Raw genomic sequence first — 19,679 nt, forward strand, 5'->3', positions numbered from 1 at the left:
CCGTGACGTGGTAGGCCACACAAGCTCACAGAACCGGACCGTTGATTGCTGGGGGAAAAKAAAAAGTGTCTGTCCTCAGTTGCAACACTCACTACCGAGTTCCAAACTGCCTCTGAAAGCATTTGATTAGCTGTTTAACAGTCTTATGACTTGGGGGTAGAAGCTGTTCAGGGTCCTGTTGGTGCAAGGCCTCATGCCAAATCATTTCAGCCTCTTGAAGAGGCAGAGGCGCTGTTGTGCCCTCTTCACAACTGTGTAGGTGTTTGTGGACCAAGGATTGGAACCAGTTCAGGGAACTGAACCAAAAACTGGAAGAAAAAAAATTATTGAGGAACAGGACCCAAACCTGAACCAAAAGTGATCCATCTTCCGGGAACAGAACCTTCATTTTAAAAGCATGGGAAACTTAATAGCGTTCCAGAAATGTTTTTCCAGTCCGACAGAAATTGTAACAAAGTGCCTGCGCAAAGCCCTCACTGTCAATCAGAAACTTATTCCAGCATCTGTCWGCCAGCTGGAAATCTTTGCCAGTGGGTGTGCGTCGGTTACCTGCCCCTCCCCTGTGAAGCATACTGTAGCCTACAGACGACATTAGAAGTGTTCAAAAATTAGGGAGAGATGTTTAATTAGAGAAGAACAGATTCACTTTAACGTTAGTTAAGGATACTATAGTCATGTTTCACATTGGATTTATTAACTACAAAAAGGTGAGACGTGTTTTTAATTCTATTGCTGCACTGCGCACACGGTTATTAGCTAGCTAGCCGGTCCAACATCAAACCAACTCGAAAGTTCAAAGGCATTCAAAGTTCCTCCATAAAAGTCGCTCCTCCGTAGGTATAATTCTATGGGCCTAATTCAGATAATGCATGTCATAACAAGATGCCCAGTGCTTCAAGGCAAGCTTCCTCAATTCTCTCTCCTCACCCGCAAAATTTCAGTTAGATCACACCCTACACTGACTGGCAGCACAGTGTGAGTGTCTTTCATTATGATTCAACGATGCTGTTACGGCAAAATACAACTTTCCTATACAGACTAAAATCGCTTACCCATCGATTTCAGAAAGGAAAAATAAAACCAATACTTTGTCCCCCGTTAGAACAGGTTCAGAACTTTATTTTGCTGGTGGGAAAATTGGAACCGAATTTGTAAAAATATGGTTCCGTTCAGAAAGGAACGATTGGAAAATGATTTATGTTCCATCCCCTGGTGTGGACCATGTTAATTCCATAGTGATGTGGACACAGAGGAACTTAAAGCTTTCGACTCGCTCCACTACAGCCTCATCGAGCAGCTCCTTTGTCTTACTGACATTGAGGGAGAGGTTGTTGTCCTGGCACCACACTGCCAGGTCTCTAACCTCCTCCCTATAGGCTGCCTCATCATCATCGGTGATCACGACCACTGTCGTGTTGTCAGCAAACTTGACGATGGTGTTGGAGTCGCCCCCGTGAAGCCCCCGTGTTGATGGTAGGCATGGTGGATGGGTTGTTGCCTACCCTCAACGCCTGGGGGCAGCCGTCAGGAAGTCCAGGATCCAGTCACAGAGGGAGTTGTTCAGTACCAGAGCTTGCAGGGGATTATGATGTTGAAGGCTGAGCTGTAGTCAATGATCAGTATTCTTACATTGGCATTCATTTTGTCCAGGTGGGTGCAGGCAGTGTGCAATAGAGATTGTGTCATCTGTGGACCTGTTGGGACAGTATACGAATTTGACTGGGTCCAGGGTGTTTGGGATGATGGTGTTGTACATGTGACATTCAAATTTGAAAMTGATGTGAGCAATGAATAGCCTTTTAAAACATTTCATGGCATAGTGACAATCATTCAGGCAGGTTACCTTGACGTTCTTGGGCACAGGGACTATAGTGGTCTGCTAGAAACAAGTTGGTATTACAGACTGGATTAGGTATAGGTTGAAAATGTCAGTGAAGACACTTTCCAGCTGGTCAGCGCATGCTCCGAGTATTCTGTCTGGCCCCGCGGCCTTGCGAATGTTGACCCGTTTAAAAAGGTCTTACACACATATGCTACAGAGAGCAAGACCACACGGTCGGTGAGTGTTTGAGCGAGAAGGAATGAGAGGACAGAGAGATGTGGTTCTCTGTGAGTGTGAGAGTATATGTATAGTCCTTCAACCAAAGTGGCATTTCACTCCCCCTCTTTCCTCTCCAGCCAAGAGAAGACAACAGGTATTGCAAGCACTTCAACTCAGATATTTCTGCAGCTCACCCTTCCTCCTCTCCCCGCATCCCCCCTTACTCCTGCATAAAAAACTGTGTGCAGGTGAGGTTGGAAGCCCAAAAGGACTTATATGAAAATCCCACCACAAGCCCCCCCCCCAAAAAAAGGTTGTTCAATCAGTTAAACAAAGCATATTAATTATTAATTGTACATAATGTACTCAGTATGCACATACCACAACATTACCCTGCTGTTTACATAAAGAACATGTATTACACCACCTCTGTCATTTAAAGGGCTATATCCACTCAATATGGGCAGAGGAAATGTCAACTCCGTGGTATGGTAGATAAACATATTGCAGGCACACACACGAGGAGGAGGAAGGCTGCAGACTTCCTGTGTTTTCCCAATGGCAAAGATGGCCAATCTTGTTAAGGAGGGCGTGACCCTGGGCAGCCCAGGAAAACATGCCAGAGTTTAGTTGTGTGTTTTTGTCTGTCTGTCTGTTCACTACACAGTGACACTCAGGGTGGAACACATCAACCACCTTTACGGGACTGGATAAATTCACAGAAAGAGAGCGATGAAATGGCCGTAATCAAATATACTGCACGCAGTCACGCACACAGTCCATTCTGAGTTTCTCCAGAATAGGGTTTGGAAATGGACAGCTGAACACGTCAAACAAACAAGCAGACACACACACTGCAAAAAACGCTACAAGCGGCAGACTCATGCTCATTCCAGGAACTGTGTGGCTGTAGCAGTACTGATACGATCTTGTAGTCTGGAGAGTCAATGTTTAACTGACTGGATGGATTCATAGGGATCTGGGCTTATCAAAGCTCTCACATCACATGACCCAATACATCCAAGAGCTGTGTGTTCCTCAGTCTGTCAGAGTCTTCTTTTATGTGTGTGTGTCTGACTGAGTATACGGTTCATTGCCGTCTGTCCATCTATGTCAGTCTCGGCCTGTATCGCTCTACCAGGAAACCCTGATGCTAAACGCTAACCAAAACGCCAAACCCCTAGCAAYACAGCCCACAAATCAAATGTTATATTTGTCACATGCTTCGTAAACAACAGCTGTAGACTAACAGYGAAATGCTTACTTACAGGACCTTCCCAACAATGCAGAGAAATATATAGAAAAAAATAACAAGGAATAAATACATAATGAGTAACGATAACTTGGCTATATACACTGGGTACCAGTACTGAGTCRATGTGCGGGGAATAAGGTAATTTTGGTAGACTTGTACATATATGTAGGGGTAAAGTTACTAGGCAACAGGATAGATAGACAGTAAGAGCAGCGAATGTGATGAGTCAAAATAATTAGTGCAAAAAGGGTCAATGCAGAGAGTCCTGGTAGCTATTGATTTAACTAACAACACAAATAAAAAATATAAATGCAACATTATTCCCATGAGCTGAAATAAAAGAACCCAGACATTTTCCATATCCACAAAAAGCTTATTTAACATTTGTTAATAAAAAGATAAACCATCCACCTGACAGGTGTGGCATATCAAGAAGCTGATTAAACAGTATGATCACTAAACAGATGCACCTGGTGCTGGGGACAATAAAAGGCCACTAAAATGTGCAGTTGTCACAACACAATGCCACAGATGTCTTCAAGTTGAGGGAACGTTCAATTGGCATGCTGACTGCAGGAATGTCCACCAGAGCCGTTGCAAGAGATGTTAATGTTAATTTCTCTACCATAAGCCATCTCCAACATTGTTTTAGAGAATTTGGCAGTACGTCCAACCAGCCTCACAACCGTGGACCACATGTAACCACGCCAGCCCAGGACCTCCACATCCAGCTTGGTCACCTGCGGTATTGTCTGAGACCAGCCACCCGGACAACTGATGAAACTGTGGGTTTGCACAACCGAATAGTTTCTGCCCAAGCTGTCAGAAACCGTCTCAGGGAAGCTCATCTGCGTGCTCATCGTCCTCACAAATGCACACCTTCGATGGCCACTGGCATGCGGAAGAAGTGTACTCTTCACGGATGAATYCCGGTTTCAACTGTACTGGGCAGATGGCAGGCAACGTGTATGGCGTCGTGTGGGCAAGCAGTGAGCTGATGCCAACATTGTGAACAGAGTGCCCAATGGTGGTGGTGGGGTTATGGCATGGGCAGGCATAAGCTACAGACAACGAACACAATTGCATTTTATCAATGGCACATAGATACTGTGACGAATTCCTGAGGCCCATTGATCGTGTCATTCATCCGACACCATCACCTCATGTTTCAGCATGATAATGCACTGCCCCATGTTGCAAGGATCTGTATACAATTCCTGGAAGCTGAAAATGTCCTAGTTCTTCCATGGCCTGCATACTCACCAGACATGTCAACTATTGAGCAYGCTTGSAATGCTCTGGATCGACAGCGTGTTCCAGTTCCAGTCAATATCCAGCAACACACAGCCATTGAAGAGGAGTGGGTCAACATTCCACAGGCCACAATCAACAGCCTGATCAACTCTATGTGAAGGAGATGTGTCGCGCTGCATGAGGCAAATGTGGTCACACCAGATACTGACTGGTTTTCTGATCCACGCCCCTACATTTTTTTTAAGGCATCTGAGACCAACATATGCATCTGTATTGACAGTCATGTGAAATCAATAGATTAGGGTCTAATGAATTTATTTCAATTGACAGATTTCCTTATATGAACAGTAACATCTTAGAAATGTTTTCATGTTGCTTTYATATTTTTGTTCAGCATATTTAGCAGTCTTATGGCAGAGACACAGGGGAGCAGTTACTGATCCATTCCTGTAAAACAGCACGCCCCTCTACTAGAGATGAGGAGACTAGAAATAGATCCATCGTCCGTCTAATCTGCCTGGAACCCCAGTAAAAAAGGGGCATTGTTGTTCAAGCGTGCTTTGCAGGCTAAAATAAGACTGGGCTCTTCACTGAATCAATGGCTAACTAGCGGGCAGGCTCATGGTGCTAGTGGAACAACGACAGCGTGACGTAGCACTATGCACAAAGCCGTGGTGGATGATGCAGGTCTGGGTGCTGCGTCGGTGCTCTGAGCGTAGATGCTTACACAGACAGAAAGCTTTAACACGCACCCAGTATACACTTCGTCAAAATAGTCCGAATTAATCTAAGATAACTCAAGAAATATGCCATTAATGTTTACGTATTTGCAGAGGAGTTCTTAGTTGCTCAATTTTGCATCTGACAAAGATGTTTGGTGCAGTATATGCATGAGGACAAATCGTCTCTGACAGGCACTTCCTTTAAGAATCCCTACTGTTGACCAATCGCTGAAGAGGGAGGTCGTAGACTTTGGCTTGTCTCAAAAAAAGTGCTCAAACAGTTAAAAGCAAACAAAAATGTCACAAAATCTCATAATATACGCACAAACTATTCCCGAACTGTTTTGGCTGGGAAGCATGCAGACACCGTCATCCAATTATGATTGAGTTTTTTAAAACTTTTTCTTAAATTAGGAACATTTTCTATAACTTTGGAAATGTGGAGTAGGTGGTGTCGATCCGGAGGAAAACCACAAATTGAATCCCTTTTTAGATTAAGTTCACGGGGGTGTAGAATTTCCATAAGCACTGTACGTAACAGCCCATTTCACCTTGTCTAGAGAACACTGCCTACATGACATGAAGACAGACACGTATCAACTGACTACATTTACATTTAAGTCATTTAGCAGACGCTCTTATCCAGAGCGACTTACAAATTGGAAAGTTCATACATATTCATCCTGGTCCCCCCGTGGGGAATGAACCCACAACCCTGGCGTTGCAAGCGCCATGCTCTACCAACTGAGCCACACGGGACCACCTTGATCTGATCTGAAGACCCACCAGCCAGAGACACACCACAACCTACACTCCCAAACTGTTCCACTCTTATCACTGTACCAACACCACACTGGCAGCCTGGTTCAGTCAGACCCTTTCTACCACTTACCTTTCCCATCACACACCCCCTTCCTCTCCTCCACCCATCCCCTCTGTGGTATGCAAGGAATGTAGATTCTGAGGAGTGAATCATCACACTCTCCCCACCCAACTCTGTCTCCCTCTCCACCCCCCCACTGACCCCACTCCCACTTCTTACCCATGTCCTGCTACCCCCCACCCTCATAATTATACCACCCCCCTTTCATTACATTCCAAAATGGCACCCCCTGAGGTGCAGTGTCACCATCTCAACACTGTGGAATTGTCTTCTTATATCACCAGAGGCTGCTGAGGGGAGAATAGCTCATAATAAAACAAGGCCTCAACACACTTAGTAGTGATAGTACCTTCAAACCATGAGTGTCTGAGTACAATGATCCACTTACTGTTATCTCAAGCTAGATCTGTTGTCCTTCCACCTGAGAGCCATTGGGGATCCATTCAAAATGCTGCACTTAAAGCATGCTCAATGGAGACGGTTGTAAGACCAGGACTAGGCTTAATATCTGGGTCTGAGTTAGGGTTATATATCTGATAACGGCGTCTCAGTTGAGCATGCTTTTAAACCAGGACTAGGCTAGGTCTGGGAAAACTGGCCCTAGTAGTTGTACTCGTCACATCCTCTCAGCAACAACTAGACAAGATGGTGCCGGCAGACACGGCAGCTCTGCTTCTAGCTCCTAAGCAACAAGCATTTCSCTACACCGCAATAACATCTGCTAAATATGTACTGTATGTGACTAATAACATCTGCTAAATATGTACTGTATGTGACTAATAACATCTGCTAAATATGTACTGTATGTGACCAATAACATCTGCTAAATATGTACTGTATGTGACTAATAACATCTGCTAAATATGTACTGTATGTGACCAATAACATCTGCTAAATATGTACAGTATGTGACCAATAACATCTGCTAAATATGTTACAGGTATTGACAATAAATCTTCTTAAATAGTACAGTAATGTGACCAATACATCTGCTAAATATGTACAGTATGTGAAATATAATCTGCTAAATATGTACTGTATGTGACCAAATAAACATCTGCTAAATATGTACTGTATGTGACCAAATAACATCTGCTAAATCTGTATGTATGTGACCAAAACATCTGCTAAATATGTACAGTATGTGGACCAATAACATCTGCTAAATATGTACTGTATGTGACCAATAACATCTGCTAATATGTACTTATGTGACAATAACATCTGCTTAATATGTATGTTGTGACCAATAACATCTGCTAAATATGTACTGTATGTGACCAATAACATCTGTAAATATGTACTGTATGTGACCAATAACATCTGCTAAATATGTACTGTATGTGACCAATAACATCTGCTAAATATGTACAGTATGTGACCAATAACATCTGCTAAATATGTACTGTATGTGACAAAAACATCTGCTAAATATGTACTTTGTGACCAATAAATCTGCTAGATATGTACGTATGTGACAAATAACATCTGCTAAATATGTACAGTATGTGACCAATAACATCTGCTAGATATGTACAGTACCAGTCAAAAGTTTGGACAAACATACACATTGAAGGGTTCTTCTTTATTTGTACTATTTTCTGCCAAGAGTGTGCAAAGCTGTCATCAAGGCAAAGGGTGGCTACTTTTAAGAATCTCAAATATATTTTGATTTGATTAACACGTGTTTACTACATGATTCCATATGTAATTTCATAGTTGATGTCTTCACTATTATTCTACAATGTAGAAAATAGTAAAATAAAGAAAAACCCTTGAATGAGTAGGTAAAACCAATAACATCTGCTAAATATGTATGAACTCAAAGGCTCCTTTGGTCTTAATCACACACTGATCTCAGTGATCAAGAGCACGATCTCTCTCACACAAACACAGGAATGCAACATAACACACATTACGCTCTCACCAAACACACACAGGTCCTCAAGGGGGCTTTACAGAGGATCATGCGTCATCACGGCCTGGCGTAAACAAAAGACCTCAGTCTGTCCATCACAAGCACAATACACAGCCACACTAGGACACTTATATTACAGCTCTGCTTAGATTAGTACAGAATCACACACTTAAAGTCCATACATTTGAATTATCTAAGAGAACTGTGATGATGATGGTGAGAGGAATGTGTGTTTCTCTCTTTACCTTAACCCCTGTTCTTCTCCCAGATGGGAGTGGGCTGTGTGTGAGGGGATATAGTTGTCAGAGTACCCCTGGATGTTGTAAATCAGTTACCTTCTGCCTGCCTGACTGAACAAAGGTCTGGCCCAGCCTAGGACATGGTGCACCGCACCACACACACAAGAGGGTGAGAAGAAGGAGTAGCAGACATTTCCATGATGTCTGCTCACCAGTGCACAAATACTAGCACAATATACTGTACGTTTACATGTACATTAAAATCCACACKTGCACATTTTTGTGTAGGTGTCACACAACACACCTTACCTGTATGAGTGACATACAGTATTTGGTTAAGAACAGCCAGAGGTCAGGTGGTAAACAACAGGCAGATGAGGGAGAAGAAATGCAGCCCAGACAGACCAAAGTGTCCAGGCGGGTCCATCTATCTCACAGCAGGGCAGGGGAGAGAAGGTCATGAGGTTTMTTCACTTTAATTAACACAACTAGAAAATATCCCATTGTCATCAACTGAAAATGTCCCTGACTGTATATACACACACAGAGTAGGTAGGCGGCAGGTAGCCTAGTGGTAAGAGCGTTGGGCCAGTAACCGGAAGGTCGCTGGTTCGAACACCCGAGCCGACAAGGTGAAAAAAAATATGTCTGTGTGCCCTTGAGCAAGGCACTTCACCTTTATTTCGCTCCAGGGGTGCAGTACTACTGTGGCTGACCCTGTAAAACAACATGTTTTGTAAGGTTCACTAATCTGTGTGTGTTGTGTGCGTAACTGTAGCAGTTACGTAGCAGCCTTAAGGCGGCGTTGTCATGGTGAGTAGGGCAGTGTCACTCCCTCAAGTTACAGAGAAGAGTCTAAACCTCCAGGTCAGGACCACATCCCCCTTCTCTACCYCAGTCTAGCCTTGCCTGACGACTCAAACTGAATTCTTCCACTACTATGTTCACTACAGACTTCAGTCAGAGACTGCCACYGTTGAAGTAATCTGCAGTGATGTCAAAATGAGGAGTGTTGTACAAAACAAAGCCATTAGTGATTGGCTCATCTAAACAGAGTATCAAAGCCAATGACGGATTTACAAAACAGAGCTTTAATCACAGGTTTTCTGACTTTGGCCCAACCTATTTGTTTCTGTGACCAATCAAAATTATTAGAACGTGTCTGCATTCTAGAAATTGKCAGGGAGGTACTCCGATTCAGACTCATTGCGGAGAATAAACAAACGTCCGTGGGCATAGCATTTGGCCAGAGCAAGGAGTTTGGGTAGCCTGGGAAAGTCTACCCCTCCTCTCATCAAGCTCTTCTTTTCTACCTCCCCCACTTCTCTTTCTCTACAGTATATCCATCCAACCCCATTCTACACCAAGCAAACCTCAATCCAACCCCCATTCTATACTAACACTCAATTCAAAACTAGATCTGTCTATGCCCTTCTGCATCYTTCTTTCCTTCCATTGACCTCTCAAACTTTTCAACTTCTATTTCCTCTCTCCTTTACAAAACAAACTAATATATATTAACCTCCTTCTATCCTCCTTTGTTTTTTGCCTGCATAGCTGTACCTCTCCTTCCTGCCTCTTCATTTCTCCCCGATGTCCATTGCTCCTCCTCCTCCTCTTCTCTGAATTCCTCTGCAGGTCTTGGCTTGTGAAGCAGGAAAGTGAAGAATTCCATGAGGCTGCTGTTCTCTCTGGTTCACTTACTGGACATGTCACACTTCCTATATGTCTGCCTGTCCTGTATATGCTCATTAGATATTTAAGCACCACTATATGTGTAAACCTATCTACTGTATATATCTGTATGCATGTGACCTCATCGGAGGATATTAAGCCACAGAAGGTAGTTGGCTCATGGGATACGACTGTTTGATGGGGCATGACACACACCCACCCCAAACATACACACACAGGAGCACAGCTGCTCACACACGGGCTTCCTTTCAGATTTCCAAGGGATATTACACAAGCCATCAACGGCTGTGAGGGGTGATTACATTTGACTGACAGCAGGACGTGTGTGAACCAGTTAGGGAGCATGGGGACAGTTGAGGATGGTGGGTGGGTGGCAGAAGTATTTGAAGACGCAGGTGTCTCATTTCTTTAACAAGAACACTGACTACTGTACAAAACACACCTGACCTCAACTGTATAAACAGGCAGGTGGAGAGTACATTTCCCTGAAGAGTGTTTCAGTACAGTAAAATGTATTTTAATGAATATAGAAAAGAGAATGAAGAGGGGGAAGGAGGATGAAAGGTGGGAGATGGCAGAACACCAGCAGGGGTCTCTGAGATGGAGAAGGGGATGTCAATCCCAAGCTAGCTGAAATGGAGGATGGAATCCAGATGAGAGAGAAATCCAGAAAAGAGACGTTCAATTCTAAAACCATCTAAAAGGAAGTGATCCCCAAACTTTCCATTACAAAGCCATCACCTATAGAGACATGAACCTGGAGAAGAGTCCCCTAAGCAAGCTGGTCCTGGGGCTCTGTTCACAAACACAAATAGACCACACAGAGCACCAGGACAGCAACACAATTAGACCCAACCAAATGATAAATTACTTGACACATTGGAAAGAATTCACAAGAAAACCAGAATGCTACTTGGCCCTAAACAGAGAGTACACAGTGGCAGAATACCTGACCACTGTGACTGACCCAAACTTTGACTATGTACAGCTTTGACTATGTACAGACTCATTGAGCATAGCCTTGCTATTGAGAAAGGCAGACCTGAGTCTCAAAAGAAGACAGGCTATGTGCACACTGCCCACAAAATGAGGTGGAAACTGAGCTGCACTTCCTAACCTCCTGCCAAATGTATGACCATATTAGAGACACATATTTCCCTCAGATTACACAGATCCACAAAGAATTCGAAAACAAACCCGATTTTGATAAACTTCCATATCTACTGGGTGAAATACCAGTGTGTGATCACTGCAGCAAGATCTGTGACCTGTTGCCACAAGAAAAGGGCAACCAGTGAATAAACACCATTGCAAATACAACCTATATTTGTTTATTTACTTTCCCTTCTGTACTTTAGCTATTTGCATATCATTACAACACTTTTAGTAGACATAATATGACATAGTAATGTCTATTCTTTTGGAACTTCTGTGAGTGTAATGTTTACTGTTCTTTATTTCACTTTTGTATATCATCTACTTCACTTGCTTTGGCAATGTTAACATGTTTCTCATGCCAGAAGAGCAGAGATACACACACACACACACACTGCAACTGGCTAATTTAAAGGTGTAGGAACTGTAGAAACCAGTCCTTTTAGCTATCACTGTTCACTATGAGGAGATCAAAGTTCTCATGCGACGCAGATCTTTTTATAACTTTTACTCCGTCATTAAGTTTCTTAGGAGAGGCCTGGTTGTGGAGTAAATAGCAGGTTGTCTAAAGGGCTGCATTGTTAAGGAGACTGGAGACTGACGTCAGCAGCGTTATCAGTGCCCCCCCACTACCTCAGAGGGGGCTTGAGAACAGCCCCGCCCTACATGGGGCAGCCTGGCCCGCTGCCAGATTAAAAATCTCTCCTCTGTTTCCCACAGGKTTAACAGACCAACTCAAAATAACATTATCCTTCAAGAGAGAACTAAATACAAGTCCAATTGATTAGTAAACACTCATTTCAATGAGAAGCTACAGTAAATACTTATAATTATCTGTGTACAATCAGTGCTCCAAATGTCAACTTAATCATGACGTGTTCACTAATGATCCTCGCTTTCTGCACTACTGAACACAGTGCAATCATGAGGCTACACACAAATACGTATAATAGTTTAATATTATCACTCACAAACAGGCAATTCAGATCTAACCTTTCTTTCCAATAAGTGCATTAAAGCTCTGAAATATAATTTGTTCTGCAATTATGGCCACCCTCTGGGCACTCTTAAAATAGTGTGTGTGTGTGTGTAGAGCACAGCTACTATAACTGTGTGTGTGTTTCTGTGTGCGTGTCTGTGCTTGTGTACTGTATGTGGAAATAAGTCAAGTGTGTGTATTAAGTGTTAATGCAGACAAATTGTCCCCTCGGAGGAACAGAGCTCTCTCTCACATGACTGAGAGAAATGGTCCATTCATGGGTCCGGTCGCCACCACCTCTCCCCCAGACCCCGTGTGGTAGTGCTTCGGGGGGCTGTGTGTGTTGTAATTGGCTCTCATAGCCACACTATAGTAGACACACACTCCTATTTGTGTCCCTGACGGTCCCCTGACCTGTGACATCATGGCTCCCTCGTCTCATCCGGCTGGGAAGCTTACTGACTTACTGTCACATGGTGCTTGGGTCCCAGCCAGGCACTGATTCACAAAACCAACACCACTGCAAACACACACACAGTCTAAATTCAATGATTATTTAGACAATAATAGAGCAATGGGAATTGTGTGTGGCGTGAGATGGTAAAAAAAAAAGGAGAGAAACATGTCTAAGTTGTAACATGTCAATTCCGTTGTCTTATCTTGAAATGGGAGTGAAACGGGTGTGTGGACCAAATGTACACACCTCAGTCACACAGTGAAGCTAAGTCACACACTGTTTGTATCCACTTTAACAACTATAGAATATGCTGCCAAATAATTAGACCTGGCCTAGTTAAAAATGCACTATTCAAAAATCGCTCCACCATTTCCTGGTTGCTAAAATTCAAATAGTTTGCCTAATTTCAGTATATGTGACAAAATAACCAAGTATAATCATTGTGCCATCTAAACCACTGTAAAATATCTTTACCATAACCAAAAATATAGCATTTTCAGCTGTTTAAAGCTGGTTTACACAACCTAAAGAAAAAGATACAAAAATGAAACTTAAGACAGGGAAGCATAGAAATAGTGCACATAGGACAGATCTACCACATCTTAGACTTGTTTTCAACAAGAATGACAGATCTATAATTCACATATTTCTATGTGAATTTCGTCAGGTCGCCGAAGAGGTTAATATTGCTGCTTAAGGGAGAAAATCTGAGATACAGACATGCTCAAACTTGCATGAGCATTTGAGTTCATGAAATATAAAGTGAAATTGCATCTAAAATTGCGACACTTAATTCACTAATATTTTAAAAGACAGGTAAGGTGTGTCATCACATTGGCTAAGCAATAACTATGTCAAAGTCTCAAAGACATAGGCCGCTTAGAATTATAGTACTAGACATTTGTTTTTTGTCACCAAGTGTGCTCGGAGGTAGCCTATCCAAGTGCTGGCAGAGGCCTACAAGCTGACAAAGTAGGACAAAAAGGCCTGGCGAAAATGACAAACAATGTGCTACTACAATTACTTGAATAACATATTCATACATTTTTGGGGACATGGCAGACAGTCATCTATAACGGCATTGACAGGCAGGCAGTCACGACTCTACTCCAGAAATGCACTATCCACCGGTCAACTGCTCAATTCTACCCAGCCTCTCCAAAAACTTCCCGGTTTTAAAACTACCGCGAGACAGACGTCGATGCGACTTGCCCTATTTTACCACTCTGTCAATGTTCCACGGCGGGATTCCCTTCCGTTTGAGAACGCGACGGCATAGATTACATAAAAAATAAATCCTGACATAACATAGCTTTTCTTTGCTGTCGGTTATCAAGTGTAGCCTAAACATGTCCCCATCGTGTCATCCGTAGCCTAGAGTCGAACCGTGGTTCTGTATAGGCTGAGATGAGAAAGAGGCGAAAAGCAGCAACGAGTGCGTCAAACCCGAGTTTTAATGACAAGTCACAAAATAAAATTATAAAACGAGACCTAACATACCCGACCCAGCTGCATTGTAAATAAATTGTCTAATAATTTTGAGACCAAAACATGTCGCTGCTTTCAAAGGCCCATATTAATAAACGACTACAATCCGATGATATTTTGCATAGTCTACCTAACTCGGGGGGTTTGTAGTTCACATGGTCCCTGGTGTGGGCGATACTTACGGATGAGAACACTAGGGATAAGGCAGAATGCATCATTGGGTGCTCAGAGAGTACACAAACCATGAAACTCGTTTCGAAACGTTGCCTATTGTTTAACAAAAATAGGAAACTAATCTTTTCCCGGCAAAAGTGCAAATGTAGTTTATAACTTCAAACAACAATCTGGGTGAGGTCTTGACACAATGTAGCACTTCAACTCCACCTCGGTCGATTTGTTCAATGACTCCATGTAGGCTAGCCTACTAATTCGAGGTAGCGATGGAATTGTGCCAGGGACTTACCTTGAGTTATATTCTTGTTGGGAATATGAAAAATAACGACCGTACGAATGAGGAAATAGGCCTAGTTAAAAGTTGTTTTCTCGCGATTGAATCCACAAGAACGACAGTTTTTCTCGCAGTTGAATCCACAAGAACGAGAGTTAGGCTTTAGAAAAATAATATGCCTATGCGTGGCAAGAAGAGTCGTGAGAGCCCGCTGTCTTCTCCCTGCAGGACAATGCGGCCAGGTAGGCAGATCGGCGTTTGCTTCCTGTTTTTCAGAAGGTGAAAAACGCACCGCTCAGCTGCTGTTCGTTTTTTTTCTTATTCTCTCCCTTCCCTTTCTCCCCGTCCCTGCGTAGCCTACACTGTTCTTGCAGCCGCCTAGTGCTCAGCCGGCTTTGCGTCTCCTATGCTCATATCCCCGGCATGAAACTTCGGGCCAGAGATTTCACCCGGAAACACAAAGTTCTGAAACCTCTCCAACTAATTGAGATGGGGGAAAAACGCGAGTGGAATTTGCTAGTTGAAACATTCCAACGTTGCCGAAGGCGCGTCGATTATCCCGGTGCATTATTTTGGGAGGGGGTCGCGTGTTGACTTGAGCCAGTCATTATACAGGGCTTTCTGTGCCAGCTGGTGCCTGCCTGGTTGTGATGCTGTGTTAAAAAAAATAGGTACACTATGCCTTATTTTGAATGCTAATAACTGTAAAGGCAGTGCATTAATATATAGCTTAGCCTACTATGAATAGGCCTACATAACCAACATGTAGCCCCATAGGCTAATAGTCCACATTAAACTAGGCTACATGATTCATCATGGTTATGACTTAAACTGTCTCAAAGAAAGTAATGATAAGCCAGGGGTATTTATTAGATATTATTAATTGAATAATAATGTTTGCACCATGCAACACAAGTCAGTTGCCTCATCGTCAATTGAAGGGGCATCAAGTTGACCCTTTGGCAAGTTGGTCGTATGTCCTCTGATCCATCATATTTTGTCAAGCACAGTGGCAAAACGCAGGAAAAAAATATTATTTGGTCAGATACATTAGTCCACTGTTGAAGCAGGGAGAAAAGTAACCGATTAATGAAATAGCTGTGTCGCCCCCTGCTGGTCTGGTTATATAAACGAATACATTTTCTTACGTCATTCTTGACCGAGAACAGGGGTGCGTTCAGTTCGATTTAATGTTTGCTACGTTGAGTGAAGGTTTGTACTGAACTACGGGTTTCCCCAAAACAGTGAGCACCGTTCTTCAACAGCCTTTGAGGTACGTTTGCTCCCTTTTGGTAAGTTTGCAACAAAGTGTGGCCTGATTTAATATGGGTCTGACCATTTGAAATAGCAAAACCCATGCAGCATACCATATGGTAATCCCCCTCTGGACCACCATAATCACAAAGATTTTCAACTGGTCGTTCAGTACCGTTTCCGTTGAATTCAACGTTGCACACGTCATACTGAACACACCCCATGAGTGAGTTTAGGAAACGAGATAATGCACTGGCTGTCTCAGAACTAACCAGTAGTGTTCCAGGGATGGCCAAATGCTGTGCACTGTATGGGGAATAGGATGTAATGTGTGGGTTACTATAACACTGATTGAGAAATAACATTACTAAACTCCATATGACCTATAACACTGATTGAAGAAATAACATTACAAACTCATATGACCTATAACACTGATTGAGAAATAACATTACTAAACTCATATGACCTATAACACTGATTGAGAAATAACATTACAAACTCAATATGACCTATACACTGATTGAGAAATAACATTACTAAAGTCATCTAACCTATAACACTGATTGACAAATCAAATTTATTTATATAGCCTTCGTACATCAGCTGATATCTCAAAGTGCTGTACAGAAACCCAGCCTAAAACCCCAAACAGCAAGCAATGCAGGTGTAGAAGCACGGTGGCTAGGAAGAACTCCCTAGAAAGGCCAAAAACCTAGGAAGAAACCTAGAGAGGAACCAGGCTATGAGGGTGGCCAGTCCCCTTCTGGCTGTGCCGGGTGGAGATTATAACAGAACATGGTCAAGATGTTCAAATGTTCATAAATGACAGCATGGTCAAATAATAATAATCACAGTAGTTGTCGAGGGTGCAGCAAGTCAGCACCTCAGGAGTAAATGTCAAGTTGGCCTTTTCTAGCGATCATTAAGAGTATCTCTACCGCTCCTGCAGTCTCTAGAGAGTTGAAAACAGCAGGTCTGGGACAGGTAGCACGTCCGGTGAACAGATCAGGGTTCCATAGCCGCAGGCAGAACAGTTGAAACTGGAGCAGCAGCACGGCCAGGTGGACTGGGGACAGCAAGGAGTCATCAAGCCAGGTAGTCCTGAGGCATGGTCCTAGGGCTCAGGTCCTCCGAGAGAGAGAAAGAAAGAGAGAATTAGAGAGAGCATACTTAAATTCACACAGGACACCGGATAAGACAGAAATAACATTACTAAACTCATATGACCTATAACACTGATTGTCAAATAACATTACTAAATTAATATGACCCCAGATTTCATAAACATGTGGAATATGTGAGACATTTCTCCTAGAGCTTTAATCTGATGGATGGAAATGTTTACCAATTCCAATGCCACTCCAATGTCTCTCTCTCTCAAACACACACACGCACACACACATTATTGAACTTCAAGAAGCACTTTCATTATTTGGTGTAGTATAATATTTAATTCCAGAAGAGGGCGGTACATAGCAGCATGTGCATCAACCTTTATTCCAAAGACCTCTAAATATATTTTGTATGGCCAGGTTCACGGCCAAGAGCATGCCTCGTTTTCATTCAGTAAAAGTCATGAATTGAATGTACGCTTCCCTCATTGGCTGAAACCTAAAACATTTACCCCTACCCCTCATTATTACATTTGTAAAATAGTAAGCCTAATAATGTAAATATGTATACATGCATGAATAAAATACTGTAAGTATTATCAAGTCACTTGGCAACGTTGGTTCCACCACTTCAGCATGGGAGACAGCAGCCTATAGTGGGAATTTAATACATGCCTCTAAAACATAATAAAAATGCCACCAATTTGAGGACGGCCCCACTGAATACAATTCCCCAATTGAACCCCTGTTGGTTGATTAAGTGGTGGTTATATAGAAGCAGCCCTCACATGCAGCTTTCCAAACCATTCCCAGCCTCTGCGGCAAGCTGGGAATATGACTAATGAAATAGATTGTCTTTCAAAGGAAACCCTCTGCTCTGTGAAGCTGGCCAGAGCCATGGACAGGCTGTGTCGTGTCATATGGCCTACATAGGCAGCCCCCTCATAACATTCTCATTATCTTAAATTTGCTAAACATAATCCGGGCTCAAAGGGAATGGCCAGAGTGCTGTATCACTGACTCCAGCATGCTTCTATTACGGAGTTATTCTCCTCTTATTCAATTAAATGTACCGTAACTCAATCCAAACCTGCTCGCTGCATAATCTCATAACGCGAGATAAGCGTGTAATAAAAAGCACATTGGACTTGAAAGGAGACCTCATGCGAATGCGTATAATTACGGGTATCAAAATATAATCATTTGTTTAATTGTGAGCCCTTTCCAAGAGGTATGTAATTGTTTGAAAGGAATACGTTGTTTCTGTGGCTGAAATTGGATTGTACTGTGATGTGATCTGGGATGTGACGAGGCTACGCTTGATTGGAGAGTCGGAGACCCAGGGTCAAGCTTAAGGCAAACTTCCTGTTTTATGCCCATACACAGCCAATGGAGAGAAAAACTCACTGGAGAGACATCCTCATCGTTTTTGATGGTACAGTACATAAATAAATGACATAACTCATGAAAATCATGTTGTAATCAACATGCAATTATATGCATTATTGTATTTTAACTGGGCTAGTTAAATCGCCTGCATACTGCCATGTCACTACATCATGGTCCTATACCTCTAGCCTGGATATGCTGGTCATTTTTCAAAACAATTCCTGTATCAGTGAGGTTTAATGAAGCATTTAATGAACACAGAATGGAACCGTGCAACGTGTAATGGTTTACAGGGGTGTGCCCCTAGAGAATGAATGTGGCCATAAACTGGCATGTGTAAACAGACTCTTTCAGGGGTACAGAAGGAGTGAATTGGAAACACTGACCAGCACCCCAGCCCTAGGACAACAACATTCAAAGTCAAGATATTATCATTGTTGTGGTAAAGGGGCACCTAAGGATATGCTTGTTTTAGTCAGTTCTATCCTTATACAAAACCCCCAGGTGAGCCTGGCAACCCCATCCACATTGCTCCAGCCAACTGACGTTTCTTCTCAATGATGAGTCTCCCCGAATTTGTAGAATGGGAACACATTCTGTCCTTTCTGATTGGTCCCAGAAACCAATCGTTTTGGCCAGGCTTGCATGATCAAGTTATTCACTTTGATGCTCTGATTGGTTAGATTTGTTAGAGATGACGTAATCGCTGATTAATTGGTTTTGTACAACGACCCTCATTTTAAATTCACACAAACGACTTCTAGAATAGCAGTTTCAGACAATATATGTAGGCGGTAGGATCGATAGAGCTGAGGAATTAAATTCAGGGTGAATCGTCAGGCAAGCCTAATATGTAATATTTCCTAATGAAAATGGATATAGACAAATACCTGAAACTAAACAATACAAATATGTAGTTACAATTCTGTTTAGCAGGTTTTGAGCCATAATGGGCCCCAAGGGTCCCATGTTTCACGATTAATCCGTGGAAATTAGAAATGGCCCCGGAGAGCTGCTTAGCCTACTCTTGCCAATTCACCAGAAGTTTTCTTAAAGCACAAGGAGGGGAAGAGGTTAAAAATAGCCTCCATCAACGGGCACTATGGGAAAAGGATTCGCATTTAAAAACAGACAAAGCAATTTAGAGCTCATAATCAAGAGAATGGGAAGTGCTTTTTTAGAGTGGATCGCATTTCCCTTTGCAGAAGCGGCCAGCCACTTCTGCCATTCAGAGGTAAACCAGTGGTAATTCAGCAGATCGTGTGAAGGTAAAATTCAAGCAGTTTGAACATGGTGATACATGGATTTATCCTAAACTAGCCTATATTCCATTGAATTTCAGATGGTCATATAGCCTAGTCCTAGGTATGCAACTAGTTGAAGTTCT

The 19,679-nt window shown here is 42.7% G+C and overlaps 1 protein-coding gene across 1 annotated transcript in view; it reads right to left on the reverse strand.

Annotated features, from left to right (window-relative positions):
- Window positions 1-15,060, reverse strand: part of LOC111960775 (phosphatidylinositol 4,5-bisphosphate 3-kinase catalytic subunit beta isoform-like) — a 79,358-nt gene extending 64,298 nt beyond the window's left edge. The window contains 1 exon segment of the mRNA XM_023982981.2: window positions 14,550-15,060. The gene's annotated coding sequence lies outside the window, so the exon portion shown is untranslated.
- Window positions 15,061-19,679: the final 4,619 nt, after the last annotated feature.

The sequence above is a fragment of the Salvelinus sp. IW2-2015 genome, linkage group LG4p, assembly GCF_002910315.2.
Source record: "Salvelinus sp. IW2-2015 linkage group LG4p, ASM291031v2, whole genome shotgun sequence".
Taxonomy (NCBI): domain Eukaryota; kingdom Metazoa; phylum Chordata; class Actinopteri; order Salmoniformes; family Salmonidae; genus Salvelinus; species Salvelinus sp. IW2-2015.